Source organism: Ischnura elegans, chromosome 1 (assembly GCF_921293095.1).
Source record: "Ischnura elegans chromosome 1, ioIscEleg1.1, whole genome shotgun sequence".
NCBI lineage: Eukaryota > Metazoa > Arthropoda > Insecta > Odonata > Coenagrionidae > Ischnura > Ischnura elegans.
The window spans coordinates 123,466,446-123,488,683 of NC_060246.1; the positions used below are offsets into that span (position 1 = coordinate 123,466,446).

General features: G+C 39.4%; 1 non-coding gene across 1 annotated transcript; it reads right to left on the reverse strand.

Moving 5' to 3' along the window:
* Positions 1–21,825: 21,825 nt before the first annotated feature.
* On the reverse strand, positions 21,826–21,899 carry Trnai-aau. The gene has a single exon. It is a non-coding gene; the product is annotated as a tRNA-Ile (tRNA).
* Between the last annotated feature and the right edge of the window lie 339 nt (positions 21,900–22,238).

Here is a 22,238-nt window from a genome sequence, read left to right on the forward strand (position 1 = left end):
AAATGATTGGTGGAAGCAGTACTATCGATTGCAACCCGCCGCGCCGCACCGCTGTCGCATTGCTTCGACTGAATAATCATGGAAAAATTAACGGAAGAGTGAAGCCATCGGCATTCTTGACTGACTTCTGGAAAATCTCTTATAATTAACACTTTTTCTCAAATTGTAACTGCCACCATCCGGCATTGGGTCAGCAGATGTGCCACGTACTCGTACACTGCTAATAAATGCCTAATGATAGGGCATGGGCATCTTACGCCCATGAATGTACTCACAATTGTAGGTAAATGTTCAAGAAAATCAATTCTAGCATCTCCATTTTATTTGTCACACTGTTTTAAATGTAAATTAATTTTGCATCGAATTCTGATAACAGAAACAGAATGTAAGTATCTCGAAGTACAGCGAATTTCTTTGGTAATGAAACAAGCCCAGAAGCTGTTACAGAATTCTAGTTGACAAAATGGGACGTAAGGAAGTGATTCGCAGATTTTATTATTGGTAATTCTATGTCGAAGCTAAACCAGAAAATATTTTAATCAGAAACAGGAAATGTCCAATGCTAAATAAAAAAGTGACTGTTACGTAAAATTACGCTAGTAACCACGGATTTTTCTGTCGTAAATCATCAATTTTCATTTATTTGTAAGTTAACTCGTCGCTCATTTTCGCGAAACCAACTCGTTCCTGAGCAGGAAAATGAGTGGGGATAAATATAACGTAATGACGGAAGCACCCCCTGAAATGCTTACTGTGAATCAAGATCTATTTCGAAAACAAGCGAAAGGATTTACTTTTATATTTAAGTAAATGCATAGAAAAAGGATTTGGCGTCCCAGCAGTTTCCTTATATACCGTTTCAATACTCATCATCTTCATGTGTTCTTTATCTAAAGTACAAATATGAGAAAAATCCAGCAAAGAAATAGATAAAAATGTATAGCTCTTGAATATATAATGGGGAATCAACAAAAGTGTATTGATTCATTTAGGAATACAGATAAATCAAAAGAGAAGCCATCCATCAATTCGATGACAGCAAGAGCTCTCTTCCAATGGAATGAAAGTCGTGAGACCAATTCCAGGGAAAATTTATGAATCTTATAAATATTAGTAAAATGGTAGTGGTTGATGATTTGGCTCTCTCTATATACCTACCTAATGATACTTGATAAATTATCGTCTTTACTCTTCTTCCTTAATTCATATAGCTTCTGAAATGCAAAACATTACATATCATTTGATTATTATTAAATATTTTTCTCAGACGAATATCGTAATTCAGTTTGATTTTTATCTTGTTCTATTTGAGGCATAATAATTTTTTTTTAAATTTTTGTTCATAGATAGCTAAATTCCTCCAAATAATGATGCGAAAAGTAACGCAAAACCTCGATTTTTAATAAGAAAAGCAATTGAAATAGTAAATATGGTTGACGAGTTGCAGTCCGCACATTCCAAAAAGATCTGTAGTGAATGCGAGGCCGTCGAAAACGAAAATTGCCTCATTATATCACGTAAGTCATGAACAAGGAAATATTCGGGACACCACTTTCCTTTTATTTGTGAGCGAACAGCTTAAAGGGAATGCTTAAAGGCTTGAGAGAACAGCTTAGCAGCTTGGGAAACATCCGCTACTGGCCACTTTGACCTCACGAAATCACCCGAAGGTCGTCCATCTAATTGCCCCACGTTCCGAGCAGCAGGTTCCCCAAGTTATTATATCAAAAGAAAAAGAAAACAAAAGAATGCGGCCCCTTAAGTCTAGGCCGAGGCGTTTGCTCGTGATCAGCGTGCTCTTAAATCCAGCTAGGAGCAAGAAAACAGGAGTCGTGCCGGGGAATAACGCAACTCGAGTTGTGAGCAAGACACCGAAGCGTGTGCGAAGGCGCTCTTTTATTTTGGAACCAGTGAAGAGAGGAAATTCATGTCAGGAGTCGTCGATGGCTGAACACTAGCCATTAACGTTACTACGCACCTTGAAGTTATTAATTTTAACCACAGAGTTATCCAGGAGGAAAAAAGGAACATCGCCATGAAAAATATTTATGCTGGAAGTATGTAATGAAATCTGGAATATGCACAGCATTTGAATATAAATTCTGAATCCGGGTTCAACTCGTTTATATGAAAGTAAACATATTTAGCCATTAAATCAAGAGCACGCACACAATTTAAATCAGGAATAAAAGCAGATGCAGAGTTCACGCCTTAATTTTTGGGACTGGGAAATTTTAAAAGGAAAAGTCGAAAGAAATTTTATTATAATATCAGTAGAATTGATTTTAATACTAGGTTGGTGTTATAAGTGAATATAAGTAAAAGAGAACTGACCGTAGGTATAGGATATAAAACATTAATGCAGAGAAGTACTGCTTCTCATAAATCAAAGGCTCATGCAGTAAGTTCCATTCTATCTTCACTTGAATTACTTCTCTCCTTTAAGGCACCTTACGACGGATTATGGCGTAAAGTTTCTGATTCAGACAGTGATGACTCACAGAAATATATGAGAACATAAACCTCCGTTATTGATGCGGAGAGGTATATGGCTCTCAATTTAAAAGCAGCAATTTTTACAAAAGAGAAAGACGATTCGAATTACTGAACCTATAATTTTCGTAATTCGAAGTAAGAGATTTCAGGCACTGAAAATAATTGGCACTCACAAAGAAATATACCCTAAATTTCCAGCGAAAGCGAGCAGACACGTTGCCAATGACTAAGGATTTTTCATTGTATGACGGAGCCCAAGGGGAAGACTTAAGCAATTGGACGTACCAATTACCGCCAAGAGTGAGGTTATTTTCAAAGAAAGATCCATTTTTGCGATTGTGGGCCTTCTAGTCAAAACTTAAGCTCGTTCTTAAAATATAGACGATACTAATAAAAGAATTGAAACGCAGAAATCGATGGTGAAGTCATAAGTGACCCATGAATTATATAAAAAAACTGAAAACTTAATTTATTCTAGGACTAAAGATATAAACAAATGCTCTTTCTATTGTCGCATTTTGAAATTTTTGGAGGACTAGACATTCCCAACTGGCTGAAAAAGATGTTGAAGTACCCACCTACTGTCGCCAGCATTGTTTTACTGAAAAAAACAAAGGCAATACAAGAAAAACAAACAAAATTACATGAGGAGTACTAGCGTACTTCACGAAAAATGAGCGCGCTCAGCTAAATAAATGTCTCCCCATCATGAGTGCGCGAAAGAAATTAGGAGTGGTCGCGAGGGCGGTCGTGCTATTTTCGAACCCTTTGCCCTAGGATACAAAAATTAATTCTGCCGACGCGGACACCAGCCAAATTTCTTTCTCTTATTCGTTTTTTTCGCCTCCGACTAAGTTTTATTCGCCTTGAGAACTTGGGTAACAGCAGGGGACCATAGCAACGAGCAATAATGTACCCCAAATTCAAATGAACTCATTATTCTCCTCACGCTCGGGCCAAACCTTAAATTGATTCCCTAACTGTGGTATTATATCAAATTTTAACTCGACCATCTGCCACCTTCTGCCAAACAATACTTCAATATAACGTCAGACCTCTTCATAGGGTCCAGGCCTCAATCGTCACAACTCAATCATCTCCTTCATTCTAATGCTCATACGCTATCCTAACTTAGGCCATGTAGCACAATAGACCATAGCATTTCCCAGGAGCTTTCAAGTGATTATAAACTAATAAATGACGAAAAACATTGTGCCTAGCGTCATCACGGTTCAACGCTATTTCTGCAGTGTCTGTGAAATATGTAGGCACATGAAATGTGTCAAGGGTGGAGGCATTTGCAACATGGTTCCACGGAATAATGATGGGCGGATTTATCGAGTGAGTAATAATGAAATCCTATAAATAGTAGGAGAATAAAGAGAAGACTTCTCAAAAACCTAAGAAAAAACCGGGACGGCTAACTAGGACACAACTGGAGACAAGATTGTCTAACAAAGACAATGGTCTAAGCCCAATTGGAAGGGAGAAAATGCAAAGAAAGGCCTCTGATGAAAAGATGATGAAGGAAGAGAATAAGAAGAATTATTTTAGCTTGAAAGCTAATTATCTTATAGAGAAGTGGTTGCAGACCTGCGTCATACCAATCCCAGGTTTCTTGTTTAATGCTGATGATAATGGGAAAGAGCTAAGGAAAGGTTACTGTTTCTAAAATGGAATTGCACGAGAAGTATCGGCTACCATCATTATTTTAACTAACAACTGTTTCATGGCGGAATAAATTGTCAATTCCAAAATAAGAAGCTGTTTCCATTCCCACGACTCCCTTCCTTTGTGGCGCCCAGGGCATCCGCCCGGGCCCGCTAATTACTTGCACGAAACCCTTTACGCATTAAATTGCCATGATGATGACTCACTCAGAATCTTCGTCATGCATCGCAGGTCCAGTAGAGTTAAAGCAAAGCCTTGTAAATACGATTATGCTTTTTCAAAGTCGAAATTAATTCCGACATTATTTCCGATGAATGCCTCGGCCAACACTGTGCTGAGTGAACTCCTGTGTAAAGTTGATCTTCTCTCTAGTCTACCAGACCCATCACTCTCATTAGCAGATCTATGCACAGCTAGTTGAAGGGGCACATTTAAAAAAAAATTCCGTCCAAAATTCCGTCATAAACAAAATCTCAAATAAAACTAACCATCCCGACTTTCATTTCAATATGTTTATTATACGCAATATTCTACAATATTTGTTATCGATAATTATTTTTCCGTCATTTAGGTACCACTTGAAATAATCGGATGAGTCGCATATTGTGTGAAATAAAGTTCTCCTCAGCAATTTGATCAGCAAATCTGCTCTCTAACTCTTAATAGGGCTACTTCATCAGCCCAGTTGATTTTCATCATCCTATGTTAACATACTACCTCGATTATTACGAATAGATCTGCATCTCGTGGATGTGACAAAAAAGTTTAAGAAATATATAGTTTATTCAGGACCTGAAAAACGGTATTACATTAGCCTAACAATCTAAGCAGGGTATTGCCCAACCCTCCAATCACTCACCCATTCCCATGGCGATTCCTTTCCATTTTCTCCCCAACCCCTAGCCATCTTCGCTAGTCCATATTTGCCTTTCTCAAAAATGTTTTCGTCTTTTTTTAATTTCAAATTATTTTCTACCATTTTATTCTTAGTTTATCTTTCCACAGCAGTGCCTCATTACCTTAAATTAAGTAAGGCGGTGGCTAACCCACCGTTACTTTTGAAATACAGCATTTTTTCTTCACTTACTCCTCAGAACATCTCACCGTTTTTCAACGTCAGTCTATAACTGTCGCCAGCCTCTCAAACACTAGATTTCGAAGGTTTCCATCCTTTACTGATCTACCTTTAATATAAAAAATTAAGCTCATCAATTCCTATTTCTCCAAAAAAATTTTGAAATTATTCTGGTAACCTTGAAGAAATAATGAAGATTCAAACGGTTTCATATTTCTTAGTCGAGGAAGGTTTCATAAATAACCAACAAGCCACCCCACGACGAACAGAATCGCATAGCGGTAAATTTCAACTCAATTTCTACTCTACGTATTGTACCCATTGTGATGAATAGACATTACTTAGCGAATAAGAGCAGAGGTGGAGGGGAGAGAGGCAGGAACAAAAAAAATGGACTTAGGAGTAGGAGGAGGAGAAAGAAGACGTCGAAGCCGTGATATGTGGAGAGAGCCCGTGATGTGCGAGGCTGCTCCGTGCGAGATGTATAATGCGATGCTCATGTCGGGATGGGTTGGGGTGGGGGGAAGCGGGTGCCGTCGAAGGGGTGGGGAGGGGGTGAGAGGAATGGAAAGCGAGAGTTTAAAACCCTTCCCTCCCCCCGCCCACTTCCACAGATGAGGTAACCGACTCTACACCTTGCCTCGAAATAGAGATCCCCTCGCCGAGATAGGGCGATGCGAGTGGAGATGAACCACTTTCACTCATAGCCGTCTCCTCCGCCGCTGGGAGAGAATGAGAGGCCGCCGAGGGGGAGGGAAGGAGTGCGGGGGCGGGGATGGAAAGGAGCGCGGGGGAGGAGGCGTGCATCGTGGGAAGTTACTTTAAGGAGGTGGGGTCGCGACCGCGCGATTCAACGAATACTTTTGGCGCGGCAAAATATTCCGGAGGTGAACTAGTCCACCATCTGGATCTGCGGGCGGTAACTACCCGAGAGGGTAAACCGTTTAAATTTGACGAAATTTCTGTATCGGATAGGAAATTAGAACGTTAAATCGTGTCGAAACTGCGGAAGACTGGAGAACCTGAGGATCGAAATTTTGAGAATGAGCCTGAGCGTATTAAAAATAAACAAAATTAAATGGACCGAAAAGAGAGACTAATGGAACACATTAATCGGCCGAATCAAGAAAATAATCGTAGAACTTATGGTGGATGAGAACAAAGCAGCGAAACGTCTCAGATGAGATACTTGGAGTAGATGATGAAGTATGTAATGCTGAGGAACTAAGATAATATTTCATAAATTAATCCGGTGATTATGAATCCTTGATCAGGACGTCCATGCTTTTTTTGAGGATGACAAGTAGAAATCGCATGAAAAAGAAATTAAAAAATGGAAGCCTAAGGGTTCAGGTAGATTTAGAGATATATTTACCGACCATCCTGGCTGGTCTTCATGTCATAGAGAGTAAAATAGTGAAATAGGATTGATAAACTCTAAATTTCCTCCGAAACAGCTTATTCAATTTCGCTAGATATGCTTCATCACCATATCATGACGGCGTAGTTCTCCTTGCGAGTTGTGGTAAAAAGCTAGTGAGATTATAGATCTTCAGCTATGGCAAAAAAACTCTTGTGGATTGAACTCATCTACTTTCTCACATTGAATTTCCTCTTCAATCCCTTCATTCTGTCTGAGAACTATGAGCTATTTCTAGTTCCTACCCTTCTACGCATACTTCCAACCCAAATTCTCATGGTTAACAATATCTCCCCTCTCCCCTTATATCTTCCCTTATTACAAGCTCCATCCAGATCCACCTTTCCTCGTTGTCTCCTCCACCGCATACCTTACCTCAGACACCATCTCTAGAATATCCTCGTCCCTTTTCCGCCAAGCTAGCTTTCAGTATTCTCCTCCAAACAAAAATCCCGCTTTGAGCTTTGAGCCCAGTCTAACCCTCTCTCTTTATCGTCGAGGTATCCTTAACCAGGTATTGGCAGACAGTTTTCGAAGTTAATCCGATTCTATCCTGGGTGCTTTGAGCAGAGCACTCAAGTTCATTAATCGGTCCTTCAGATGGGCCATCAAAGCATCATCCATAATCCGTATTTCCCGAATAACATGCTACTGTCAGTGATATAGTTCACTACTACTTTCTAATATATTTCCTCCTCCTATCACACGATATGTCCCCCAAGCATTAGGCTGTTCCGTGCAGAATAGGCTCTAAGTATGTCGCCCGCCCAGTTTCTAACCTTGAGATTTTTGTCCATTAAAGACGGAAGAGCTCTCCAACGACTAAGCCATTGAAATTCACGTATATCGGATTAGTGACAAGTTTCTATCGACTAGGACACCTCCGATCTACCACAAATTCCTGGCCTGTAGAAAACCTCATTGGGAGATTTTTTGCGGTGAAGGTTTCCACATCCTACTCTCAAATTTTGATTGACGACCTTCCTATCCGTTATCAAGTCCTTCCCTAGCTAGACCACCGCGCGAAAAAATATCTAAAATAGTGCGGTTGACCTTCCTCATGAAACCTTTCTAAGCATGATATGACATTACGCTCAATTTTTATTATCCATTCCTAAGAAATCCTATGACTATTTTGAAAATAAGAGTTTATAAACATATTACTCTAGTACATAAACTATGTGAAATTATGACAAAAACTTTGAGATCATGCAAATGAAATACACCGTAGCCTTCAGGAAAAAGCGGAAGATATGAAATAGATTGATCATCCTGTAAGATATATTCGCAGTACCACAACGTCTCAAGTTTAGATTTAGTTTGCATTGTTAAATCATTTCTCTGATGGACTGAGGATTATTTTATCCAAGGCTCGCATTTCTGCGTAGCTAGATGTAAGCAAAGAGGTAAAAGGTAGCTAACATAGTATCTATAAATAATACGCCCAAGTACCAAAAGCGACGCATCGTATCACGTAAGGAATACAATTTTACTCTACTAAAGCATTGTTACGTGGAAATAAATTAGTGACTAAGACTATCTTGATTAACAGTTTTCAACGAAATATATTTATTGAAACTACCTCTCACAAATAGGGATAGTAAGCTCGCGTTTATAAGAGTAAATTAAACACTTGGCATCAGCCGGATCAATATACTACCTATTCATAGTTTCGAATAATTTGAAAAAAAACTAATTTCTCTGATGAATGCAGGAATAGATGGGAACTCAAGATTACTTCAAATAGTGAGCGATCAGAAATACTTCCAAGCAAGGGGATAAATAAGGAAAGTTTGGAATAAAACAAAAATACTTCGTGTGGATGGTCCACATTCAAACCACCCAGAATGCAATCTCCGGTCTCTGGATCCCACGAAATCATCCCTTCCCTAATTATCATCCGAGGGACGGGAGGGTGAGGTTGGCGGCGGCGGAGGGAGCTGGTTCTAGAGGTAGGACGAAGAAGGAGCCGGTTCGAGGCTCCATCTCCCCAGGGGAGAGAGAGGAAAGAGGAGGGGCAGGGATGGCCTCACCCTTGCCTTCCTCCCTTCCCCGAAAACCCCTTTCAATTTCCAAGCCTGGCAAATCCTCCTCCTACCGCTCATTTTCCCTTAATTTCGAGCCCCCCCCCCCTCCCCCGGTCCTTCCTTGAGGAGGTTGATGGATGAAGGGCCGCTCCTCGGGGAACATGGGCGGCGGAGGCGGCGGCCAATGAAAATGAAAGCGACGGTGTTTCTTCCGCGAGAGCGTCCAGAGAGTGCGTGGGGAGTGGCGCGAGTGTATTTCCCTGCGGGGGGCACACAATGTGGATGCAAATCTCTCGCTCAGTGGGAATTTCACGGCGAAGAAATCATACGCCTGGACTGGAAACTATTGGTAAACAAAACGCCTGATGATGCGACGCTGTGGCGAAACCAGCGTCGTGCGTTAAATGCATTTAATGTGGAAAGGTATGTATTTTAATTCTCAATGCAGCAAGTAGATGGCTCTAAATTTAAAGCTTTCTCCAGATTCCCACTTAGGATGAACAGTTTTATTTTGGCTTAAAATCCTCAGGACATTTACTGAAATTATTTTAAAATGAGAATTTCTTCACTTGTGACACTCATTTTCAAAACAATTGAAAACTGTTTTTTCCTCTAGGTTTGATTATATAGGTAGGAATATTTCTTCCTGCCAGATGGAGGATAATGTTCCAGGAAGAATTTGAAGGTGTTCTGGTGTCGCAGTAGTTGCAATTGGTTCCCAAATATTTTTGTTTATTTAGTTGAAAGGAGTTAGATGAATACTTATGGGGCCGGGTTAAATGATTTTCATACGTTTGGGTAGAAAAGCCTTATAAACTTCCTGTATTCCTTCACCCTTACCTCATGTAGATGATTAGACCAGGTGGGAAACGCATATGAACCTTATATCAGCATCACCTCAGGATAGCGTCAATGTATTTTGGCTACAACGTTTATAATATGACTACAAAGGGGCAAGGCTCATGATAGATAGTGTAAAATTATATTCTAGTCGTGGTGTCATAGCTAGGTACTTGAAACTTTTAGTTGGTCAAATATAGCTCAATAAAAATGACACCATGGTAGATGGAAAATTTATTTTGTACCATTATCAAATTAAAAAGTGACTCACATTAGTGACGCAACTAGGTTTGGCAGCCGAATTTACTGCACGGCGAGTTCCGTAGTTCTTTGAATTCGATGCGGACGGCTGTGAGGGCGAGGCACGGGGGTGAGGTATGTTGAGTGTAAAAGTGGCTGAAAAAAAGAGAAAGAGAGAAAGTGAATGGGGATGGAGTAATCCGCGTCAATCAAGAGAGCTCATCTCCGAAAATTATTAGTCTCCGGGCGGGACTCGCATATTTCCGAAATGAAATCGGAGATTGAAAATAGCGCTCCGGGATTTTCGGCTTGAATACACTTCGGCAACTCGTTCTGTGCCGTCTCATTTCACCTGAATTCTGAAGCCTCATATTAAAAGTTAAAACTCGCACACGAATAATCAAGTTTGCGTTTGGGTGAAGGAAGGAAAAAGTGATTTATTATTTTTCAGCATGACGCGTTTTGATTAAAAGTTTGCACGGAATTAGATTTCACAGGTAGCGTAATATGCGCCGCGACTTTCTTCTCGCGGTGATTTATTAATATTTAATAGCTTTTTTTGCCCTCACGAGTCTTCATCGTAATGAAAACAAGAATTTTTACCGCTACTTAACACACCGCACATAAATTCCTTCTCATAACATAAAAAGCAATCGTTCCGATATTATCCGAAAGCTCACCACGTTTATTCGCCCCAAAAAAATTACGAAGTTACACGTCCATACAAATCCCACAAAAAAACTCAACACAAACCACATCTTCTGCCATTTTTTCCGACCGCGGTGGTGGTAGGATAAAGTTCAAACGTGCCAATACAAAGATCACGAGTATAAATCCCGCTCAGTAAAAATCACCAAGACCACATACTTTAGGTGATGCCGGCGTTGCAGAACTGAATTGAGGATTGTAGAGTCCTTAATTCGCGGAAAGAAACACTATATAAATTTTAGTCAATCAAGATCACCATGTAATTGACATGATGTTGCGTTTAATTTCGAGAAAATAAAAAAGAATCTATGCCTACACTGATGACGAATTACGCCTACTAGATGTATTCTAAAATTAGACATATCACGAATTTTCTTAAATCCATTCCCTCCCAAGCTCCGACAAACATCTTCTAGGTTAAAATTTCTTTGCTATTCTGTGAGCTGTCCAAATAAAAGGGGTTTACAAATATGAAAGAATTTTCCAGGATCCGACACGAAAAATGACAGAAACTAGTTAATTCTAGAATTTTAATAAATTGTTTCGCAGGAGAGAAAATCGATTGTTTCACGCACTGATTGACCGGAATGGCGGGTTTTATTGCAGATTCGCAAATACAACCCGCCATGTTTTCCATTTTTACAAGTAACTGTTTCAGGTTTAACTTTGTGTAAGCTTGTACTATTCAAAATGAAAAATAAATTTGCCTGAATCTACACTTAAACTTAAAACAACCGACCCGGGTTCCAACTAAGTATTAGTCCATTATCTGGGTGCTTCCACAATTACAGTTATGAAATCAGGGTCGGTATGTTGAGAATTAAAGTGTTGATTTAAATAAAGTACTTTTTCATTATAAATATGGCTTTTTGTCTCTCGCCATTTATGGATTCACGCAATATCTGTAAAGGTAGTAGATGTAAAGAGGAGAAATATTAAAGCCTTTATAAAAAGCCTTGATAAGCCTTGAATTCATCCGTGGTGGATATTTGCATCATTGCGTACGATCAAGCTATTAGTTCATGCAGTGGTTCCGAAGAAGTGCGTCGCGGAATAGCGACTAAATAGGGTTTTTCTCTCCGACTGTGGCTTACTAAGCACAACCTCCGTCTATTGAGCCACAAAGTGGACTTGAGACGTCCACACCTAGTTCGGTAAATCCACTCTGAGATTCGCCATGAAATAAGATGGCTTGGTGGTGTAACTGGTAGCATACCTCCCCGGCAATAGGGATATCCGGGTTCGAATCGCGGCTAAGCCAAATCAAAATTTTTTTATGGCGAATTTCGTTCTCGGTGCTTTGATAAAAAGTCGTCGCATTGTATGAATGGGTGAAGGCGTTAGAAACCTGACGCACAGCCAGCCAAACGTGAAGAATGCATCCCTTGTCACCGGAGAGAATGCTGTCAATGTATACGGCGTGATAAGGGGAAAGGGGGATGTGTCACGCGGCTTTCATTGGTCCCATCACGGTCGCCCGAGTGATATCGATGCACATGCAGTGTGCATTGATGGGGAGGGGGAAGACGAGGTCGCGAGCGAGTGGGCGACTCTTGCGGTTACGCCCACTTCGCTAGCGGAGGGTGGGACGCAAGGGGAGAGGGAGGGACCGCAGGTATGCCGGGGCGCCCTCTCGCGACAACGGCCCGAGGTCTCCCCGAGTGCGAAGAAGGGATGGAGCCGAAAGGGAAAAAAAAAGAATTGACACCCATCGACAGATACGTGATCGACGCGAGGCCCTCCTTCCTCAGCTCCCTCTCCCCCAGAAAGCGATACGTCCTCGCAGCGCAGGCGACCAAGGCTGAGGATCGCTCGCATAGGACCCTGATACCTGATCAGATCTCGAAAGACCAGACGGAATGCATTGCCTCGCAGGAGTAAGTGGCCTAAATGATGAATACCCTTGTGGATGAGAATGGACAAATTGAGAAAGGGGTGTCCGTGATTGTATAAGAACAACAGGACAAAATATAAATGTCGAAGATGTATCATCGGAAAAGGGTAGGTAAAAATGTCGATCCACAATATTCTTTTTTTTAATTATCCTGCATTCTTCCTGATCTCTCTTTCGATTCATCATCGTGAGAGATTGCTCAAGGGTTGATACGATGTTGCTCATTTTATCGCGAATTTTGAAGTTTCTCTGAGATGAGTAGATGTGGCTACAAATTTTTGACAAACTTTTTAGCTTTCTAATGCATTTACTATAATGATTTTTGACTAAAATTAAAATCTTGAATAAGGCTGAGTTTTCGACTAAATTAACTCATCCGCGATATTTGCATAGTTTCAATAATAGTTAAACCTGTACCAATGATTATTTAGCAACGAAAATAGTATCCAAGGCTCCCAAGACCGAGTGTTTATGTCATCAAACTAATTGTTCATTTTCCCAAAATACTTATTTTAGGGGGTTATTCCACGAGTATGTTTCTCTAACTACATGCTCTGCATATATGCAACGCGTCAGCTTCACGAATAGATAAAAGTTAAAATCATTTGCAGAACACTCAAAGCTTACAGAGAGGGCAAGAATGGAACCCGCATTAATATGTATACATCGCAACAATTTTTCCAACCGAGAAAAAATATATTAAAAAATACTCTCTATTCTCTAACGGCTCTAATGCATGCGACAGTATGATCCTGATATCAAACTCTGAAATATGTAATGGCAGGAATTTCTTCAAATAACAGCTTAAGAATAAGGCTATAGCAATGCAAGGGGCATTCCATGTTTACTAAGTATCACAAAAATTATATTGTGGATACAACTACTAGATGCTGCGGACACAAAGTATTCCATGTAGGTAACTCAGCGCAGTTCATACCGAAAGTGTTGCACGCTAAGATGGTGCCCCTTAAAATGTTCACCTTTGATCTTTTCACTTTAAAAATAGCGTACGTCGGCGAGGGGTACAGGGAATTTCGAAATGAATTCGTCGACTTGAACGACTCTCATGTCATCCCTTTTAATTTCCGCATCGATCGTGGCAATATAAATACATTTTGACGATATCCTTGCGACCATTTTCATCGATTCGAATGCGCTCGATGCGACATCGGTTAGGGCCAGAGACGGATGGCGGGTGCGAGAGATATTCAAAGATGAGAATGAAATGCCGAGGTAAGCACCGAGTGGGCGGGAGGGTACAAACACGCATACCTACGTCGGATGGTCGGGCACTTTTCTGTCGGTCGCTTTTCTTTGCTTTTTCGGTTAAAAAAACATCTATTAATTAAAAATTGGCATTCAGTTGCTGAGTAAATACCATATGATTTAATTTTGAATTGTATGCATAAAATGTTCAAAAAATAGTTTTATGCAAGGCATTTCACTTGAATTATACAACTAGTACACCATTTGTTGGTTCTGCTTGTCCACAGAAAAATTCCCCCCCCCCCCCACACCTTGCTAGATAGACATGTCAGTCAGTCTGCCTGGCTCTCTCTCTATCGAGGAGGGGAAGAACTAATATTCCCGTCGAAGGACCTTTCTCGGGCTGAAGGTTTCAGGTGTCGCCAATGAAGATTCGGACGACGCAAGGGCGATCAATCACACGACGCAACGCTCTCTATCTGGGTCGTCTCCGAGGCTCAACACTCCCCCCTCACCACACCAACCGACCAACGACACTTCCTCTGCTTTTATCGTATCGTCCGCGGTTCTTTCCTTGCGTCCCGGACCGTGGAAGAGTGCGATCCGCGGAAGGGACTGTTGTGTGCATCGGTGCAGAGAGAGAGTGAGCGAACGCGGTCGAGCAGCACACGTCGATGCATCTTCACGCTATCTTGGAGAGATTTTTCGAGGGTTCGTAAACACCACCGCGCCAGGGAGATGGATGGAGGTGTGGCACGGAGCGAAAGCTATTTATAAAGCTCACCCTCTAAACGGATGGGTAGGAAAAAACCAACATTAGCACGGTTGTTGGCTCCGAACACCTTTGTCAGTCGAAGACCACGAGGACCAAATGAATTTCTCTCGGTCCAATGAAGAGTAACAGCGTCCTTCGGGACGGAACCTCAAGAGATTTTAAGTATTTCCTGTAAAAAAAATTGAAACGGCTCGCGTGATTTTCAGAGTTGGGAGAAATGATGCATCGCTTGGGTACTTTACTATGAGAGTGATGAAACGAGACAAGGGATGGAGTTGAGATTCTCACAACTAGCCTTTCGTATGCATGGATAATATACGTTTTCTCTATAAAAATAAAATAGCATCGGTTGTAAATTCGAAAAAAACACAAGTATTCTTCATGTATATACAAAGAGAAATTTATCTCAGCACAATAATTATTTTTAACATTCATAAAGAAAAATACAGGGGAAAAACCGGGATTATCACATATTTTCGCTAAAATCCACTCAACTTTTCACAAAAATATTTCATTGTTTAACAGGTTGAAACAAAAATCAACATCCTATACTATCTAAATATTAAATATGCTAAGATCAAATCACATTTTCACTCAGTTTAATTATCGTCCTTTATCGAGAATTTTATACTAATGTGATTGATGCTAAGAAGCTAAGGTGAAAAAATACGCCATTTAATTTTTCAGAGAATAAAAATGAAAGAACCTCAAGCTTTTAAATTGATCACCAAGGAAAGAGCGTAATATTGACGGAGAGTGAAGGGTGACGACTGAAATTGTAAAAAAAACGAGAATCAGCTTCATCTTGCCGCAGAACAGCTTTTCAGTATCAATACATCAAAACAACATCCACCCACGTTTCTTCCACGCTGACTCCTTAATACGGTCAAGGAAAACTGGTAAATTCGATATTTTAAATAATATTAAACACTCCATTACTATGTCTTTTGTCATATATTTGAAAGCCTTTAAATAAGCTAACACTAACAGTAAGTGAGTAATCTTTGCAGGTCATACTGGTGATGCAAAGAACACTTTTGATTTTTTATCAATTTAAATTTCGTGTGAGACAGCATTTTCAAATGAAAATAATGACGCCTGGTCATAAAGAATGCAAAAATACCTTACTATAAAACACCCTAAATCTAATTACTTGCAATGCGTGATATCACTAAACGGTCGTTAGTTCGAACATAAAACAGGTATAAACAGAATCATTTTCATCAAAAGAGGATTCATACATAAAAAAATTACAAGGGTCTTCCAAAAATTCAATGGAAAATACGGGACAGCTTAGTTGGACGTATCATTGGGCAAGATGGCCTCATAAAAGTAATTGCCGAAGGATAAATGGAAGGGAAGAAGGGCAAGGGACGGCTCCGAATGAGATTTATAGGATATTATTATTGAGGATGTAACGGAGGAGAAATATGTAAGTATGAAAAGCTAGCAGGATAACGGAGAGCTGCATCAAACCAATCTAAAGGCCGCTATACACGGTGAATGATCATGATGAATGATCATTCGAATGTAATCATTCACGGGATCATGTGAGCAAATATGGAACATGTTCTAATTTCAACTCAATGATCACGCACATAACGGTAAATTTACGAATTTTTCCGTTAAAAAAGGCGAATTTGATTTACATGACCATTCACCTTGCATAGCGGCCGTAAGGATTGTTGGATGATGCTGATGAATGGAAAAAGCTTTCATTGCTAGAACATGTCTGTGCCTTGTTTAAATGCGGTGGTGAGGTAAAAGCAGCAGATATCTTTTTGTTTTGCCACTTAAAAGGCTTTTCTTACTGCATTTTACAACTGGAAACCACTAAAGCCAGCTGGTGAGAACAGATAGAAGAAATGCGGGGCCCCAGAGTTGACATAGGAAATAAACTCGCAAAAAAACTTAAGTGAAAAAAATTGGAATGCAAGGCACCACGCAACCTACATACCACTCAAACTCATATGTACCCATCGATTTCATACACCTGTAATGACATATCCTTCCACGCGTGAGTGAAATTTTTTCCACAAAAAACATCCAAGCCCTACAAAGCAGACAAATTGGCAGGGTCGGACAAAGGATGTCACTGTTACCACTTTTCTTTCTATATCTATCTGGAACACTTCGTTTGCTGGCGCATTCACGGTTGAATCAATACAGGAAGTAGATCATTTTCAAGAACAGCAATGTCTTCGAAACATCCGCAAACCAGAAAAAGGACTGGTATTTTGTAGGACAGGTTAAAATAACCTGCATCTTTTGTCAATCTAAACAGTAAAATCGCATACATATCGAGGAATAATAGAAAGAGATATTCTAATCGCATTAACAAAATTTAATCGGATTTTTATTACTATTTGGAGAACATTCAGGCATGATAAGCCTTTGAGAAGAGTTCCAAAGTGACCTCGCATCGGATCTTTTAATTCTAATCGGCTTTCAAATTAGAAAGTCTAAGCATAGCTTCGATGCGAGTATAAAAAAAGAATTTTAAATAATGGGGAAAGCAGGAATCACAATCGAGGATATTTCATTTAATGATAAACAGAGAGAGAGAGGAAGAAAGCCGCCGGAGATCGCCGGAAGTAAAGGAGAGCGAGGAAGAGTCAACGCCCCTTTAGGGAGAGCTCCTTCGTTCTTGTTCTCAGAAGCAACGGAATCATTTCCATCCGGACACTAATGACAGCGAATTGATTTAAAATTGACTTGAAATATACGTCGGTGTCATTCATACCGTTAAGTGTTCTAGAACACGCGACTATGTGTTCACCTTTCTATGAATACCCCACCATCATAGACTGTTCCAAGATTCCCTTAATCTCTTGATAATAATTATTTTTTGATAAGGGAAATTATCAAGCTGAGAGGCATGAGAACAAATAAAAGTTACAAATAGCACCAACAATGACTAGCGCCATTAGTGAAGTATTAGGTAAATTTTATTAAAATTGATAAATGCCACTAAATATTTGTTTATTTTGAAGGATACAAATGATTCCTAATTTGATAAAAGATTAGAGACTTGATCGATTTATTTTATGCTATTAAGGAACATTAATCGGGTAATCAATTAATCGGTAATCAATTAATCGGTAATCGGTTAACAATCAATATGTTATTCATATAACATTACTACCATCTTAAATTTTAAATGATATTTTTTTCAAAGGTACTTACAGGGTATAATGTTGTCCAGGGCTGATATACTATATTGTTATAGGTACTATACTAATTTAAGGATACGACTTCGGTTTCGTAGGGTTAAAAGACCTTGGCCAAAGGGCATTAATCGCATTAGTCTTCCACATACAGTAACTTTTTGTTTTATTCCATGGACTGAGATAACAAAGGACTGATAGGCATTTCCTTGATTGATAGCTCTTATGTTATTCCAGACTTTACAGAGAAAAATAACATCCGGATCTAAAATAACAGATTGGAAGTGGAAGTTAAGTGCGTGTTAGCTTTCAATTCGCGAAGATAAAATCCTTTCCCAACCCTGCGTAATAGCCATTTGAAATCAACACAATCGTAAATCTTCAATAAAAAATATCCATTTGGGTACTTAGCCGAGAAAAAAAGGGTAATATGTCGAAAAACTGCAGGAAAAATAAATACTGAAAAAATACACCAAACACAAGTCTTATTCACACAAGATAGAAATTCAAAATACTTACCATAAATATTGCAAGGAGTTGGATTTTGTGCTATGTCAGAAGAGCATGAGGCCAGTAAATTAAAAGAACGATACAAAGAGCTAAATGAATTGTAAGCGGTTCAACTAGCTACTGAAATGTAATAATCAAATTACAGAAAGAAAAATTCAGCACCTCCTGCATTACTTTATTTCGACGTGCAATAAAACTTATACTGTCTATCACAATTGAACACAAAACTTGCGATAGCTAATCCCTTATTTAAGACCGAATAATTAACTGCATGTAGTGATGCATGCGGAAACAATGTCTGCCATGATTAGTTGAAACTCCAAGTGCAGTCTGAGGAAGCCTAAGTAAGGTAGGTGAGCATATTATATTACTCCACGCATTAATTATATTTGATGCTAATTAATTATGATAAGTATAAAATTTTATTTTGAGATAATATCGTTTAATCAGTAATTATTTTTGATTTCATAGAGAGAAGATCGAACTAAGATCGAGCGGTCTAATTTCTCTGCCTCTTGCTCAGTCTGACTTCACATCCGTAAATTTCGGTAAATTTTTCCACCAGAGACTCTCCGAGAGAAATTGTGTACGAACCTTAAGCCAGAAAAAGGATCCGATAATGTATTAAAAACTTTGAACATTAGACTCTATGAAGCAGCACATTTCGAATCACTCTACTTCTCAAAATATTGACGCATCAACCGCAGACGCTGGTTCAGTAAACTCTAAAATGTTAACGGGAATGGAAGTCCCGCAAGGACCCTCAAGGATGTCTCGGAGATATCTACGCCCTGGGGTGCGAATACTTGAACAGAAGCCGTCATTCTTTCTGGCTGATAAATTCATCCGTTTTGATATAACTTTTCAAAGTTGCGCCATCGGCAGAAACTCGGCCGATGAACGGTTCCTGAGGGAAATTTCTCAGAGTTCGCCGGGGCGGAGGCAAGAGGATGGGAATTAAATAATAATATTCAATCGACCGATTTCGTCAAAATAGAAAGGGATCGCTCACGCAGCCCACGGAAGGAGTGCTTTCGTTTGGAGAGAGAGAGAGAGAGAGAGTGAACAGAGGGCTGTGTCGCTTCAACGGAAACGACAAGAGTGGCTAAGTTGCGCCTTCTACCAGTTCCACGATTAAATTGAAATAATAACGCCGGACTGAGTCCAAAGAAAACGGTAATTTTTAGATACTTATCATAAATTTTTGTACGCAATTCATCATTTTTTTAGAAATCAGTTTTTCCAGCATCATCTATTTTCATTCTTTAGCAAGTCAATAAATCTCGTCTTTAGGTAGATGGCAAATAAAAACATTTTCAGTCCAAAATATATCAAATTATTTCAAACAAAACAAATACAAAAGTCAATTCCAAACGCCACACACGCATAGTGAGACCATAAAATGAGCAATTTGTTGACCATTAACGGTAAAACCGAGGAAAATCTGGGGAAATATATTTAGATCGCATTTGGAATTATTTATTCATGATATATATATTTAAAAAACAAGAAAATAAATATAGTATTGAAAAATCTGTGTTGGCACCGTTAAAGATTTTGAAGCATTATTTGAGATGGAAACTTGCACAAGGAGGAAGAAGGGTGAAAATAGGCTCCTTGTTTATAAAATGTCAATGAAAAAGAGCTGCAGAAGGTTAGATGAACAGAGGAAAGGGGAAGAGGGAAAAAAGAAGATGGAAGGCATAGACATGAGGGGTCATGAGAAAAAAATGTACTTGAGATCTAGAGAATGCAAAATAATGAAATGGATCGAGTTCAAAGGAAAACGGTCCAAAAGCCGTGGAATGGGGGCAATGCGTTCTAAATTGGGAAAAGAAGGAAGATAATAAAGCAAATCGATAAAATTGAGAAAAAGTCGACTTTATGCCAAATTAAATAATGCCATATTTCTGAATTGTATAGGGTGATCCGGTATATTTTCGAGCCTGCATCTCAACTTAAGCTTATAGAAACACGCTTATCATGCTTCGAGATCAGTTATTACCAAACATGGCACAATCAATGAAATTAATCTCGCTGTTTTTATCTCTGGAAATGATTCCGCCAGCTGAATTCTGCTGAGTTAATTCATCAAGAGAGCTCACATTCATGAAATACTCACATCATCTGTACCATGTATTTAGAGGATTTTGACATCCACATAAAGGATGGATATTAAGTAAATTTTTACGATGCATGGAATGAAATTTAAAAAATAAACGATTCACTGTAATCTCATCTTGACAACCTTTTCCTACGTCATTTTGCATCCCATTGATCCTTAGACCTCGATCCATCCATTTATTTTGCATTCTCTAAATCTCAATAATATCTTTTTCTCCTGACCACCTATGCCTTCCGTGTTCTTTTTCCTCTCTGTCTGTATGTCTTGTGGCGATATCTCGCAACCGCCCAGCCAGGGAGCGGTGGGTGCCTGCACGCGCGCGCATACCTTTCCGCGATTCCCTCGTGCATGAAAACATAACTAACTGTTCACGCGAAACTGACCAACGAGTCGACTCCTTCGAATTTCTTCAAAATTTTTTCGGGAGTTTCGATATGATTTGGTATTACAAACACAAGTCCGAATTCCTCCCCATGAAATATTACGAAAGAAAAATCGTGGGTTTCCGGCGAGAGTCCACCGATTTACGCGAATAATTTCGTAATGTTCGTGAGCGCAGGCCTTCATGTGGACGTTTTAGATATACCAACCGAAAATGAAAGTAAAATTGTTTTAATGAGAGGCAAATGAATTACGAGTAAGTCATATATTGCAATGATTGTGGTGGAATTCGATTCAAAAGTGGAAAAGTGAATCGGACGAGAGAGGTGAGTAAAATCTCACGATGGAAGTGGAGTCACGGGGCAAAAATGTGATTCCATGTCTTAAAAAATCATTTCGAATTGATTGCGAAAAACGGCAGACATATATGGATAATAAATCGCCCCATTTAATCACACGAATCTCCATAATATGCATTAAGAACGTCATCAATTCACACTAACTAGCAACCACCAACAGCAAACTTAGCAAGATAATCGATAAAATTCTGTATTACAACTAGTTAACACCTGATGACACCCCGATTAATTGGAGATGGAGACCTTGAACGGACCATTAAACAGAGCATAAACGCCCGCTGGGAATTCCCCATGCTAATGATATCCTGGCAATCGGTTACATTCATTGGAGGAGCAAGAGTTTTAGAATGGTTTGATTAAATAACGCCTTGAAAATGAGCACTGTGGCTATAATATAGATGGGATTGGCAGGAAAGCTCGTAAATGATATGCCAGTCGGCGATTAATAAACGTAACGAGAGTTAGATTCAATGGTAAAAAATGCGTTAATTACTATGCAGAGCGGTATTATAGCCTAGAATTCCAATGAGCGAACTCAGTTCATACATGTACACAGTGAGATCAATTTAATTAGAACAGTAAAAGAGACATAAAGTTTGCATGAAAATACTGGTAATGTCAGTAAGGCTTGGCTTTTATTTTAATGCGTTTCAGGTGTTCAGGCGATAACCGAATAACGATTGAAAGTTTCTGATACGTGATACAATAGGATGACGATGAAAATGAAAGGCATTTGCCATATTTCCAAAGAAGATTCACGCATAAAGGAGGAAACCAATTGGTGATACCACTAAACAAAACACGAGACAGTTTCATCGGATAAATTCCATTACTAAGTGAATGTAGGTATAATGAAGCTATCAGAGGAACACTATAAATGAAAATAAATGCTAAAAAAAATTCTCGACAAACTGGGAGCGGAAAAAAATGCTGGCCCATGGGGGGATCGAACCCACGACCTTCGCGTTATTAGCACGACGCTCTAACCAACTGAGCTAATGGGCCATGTCTGGTGAAAGAAATTATTTCAAAGCTATTCGTCGGTGTTATTCTCAAGAAGCAGTAATTGACATTCAAAGTTCATTGCAGCCATATATATATATATATATATATATATATATGTTACTTATGAAAGACACCACAGGTGATATGAATATAAATAAATGCCATGATAGGCCACAAAAACACAGACACAAATAAAAGAGGACTCACACGTTAGTTTCTTTCAAATTTTCGACCTCTTAGGGTCTGTCCTCGTCCTCAGTCTCTTCTTGCCTCCCTCCCGACGAAGACCCTAAGAGGTCGAAAATTTGAAAGAAACTAACGTGTGAGTCCTCTTTTATT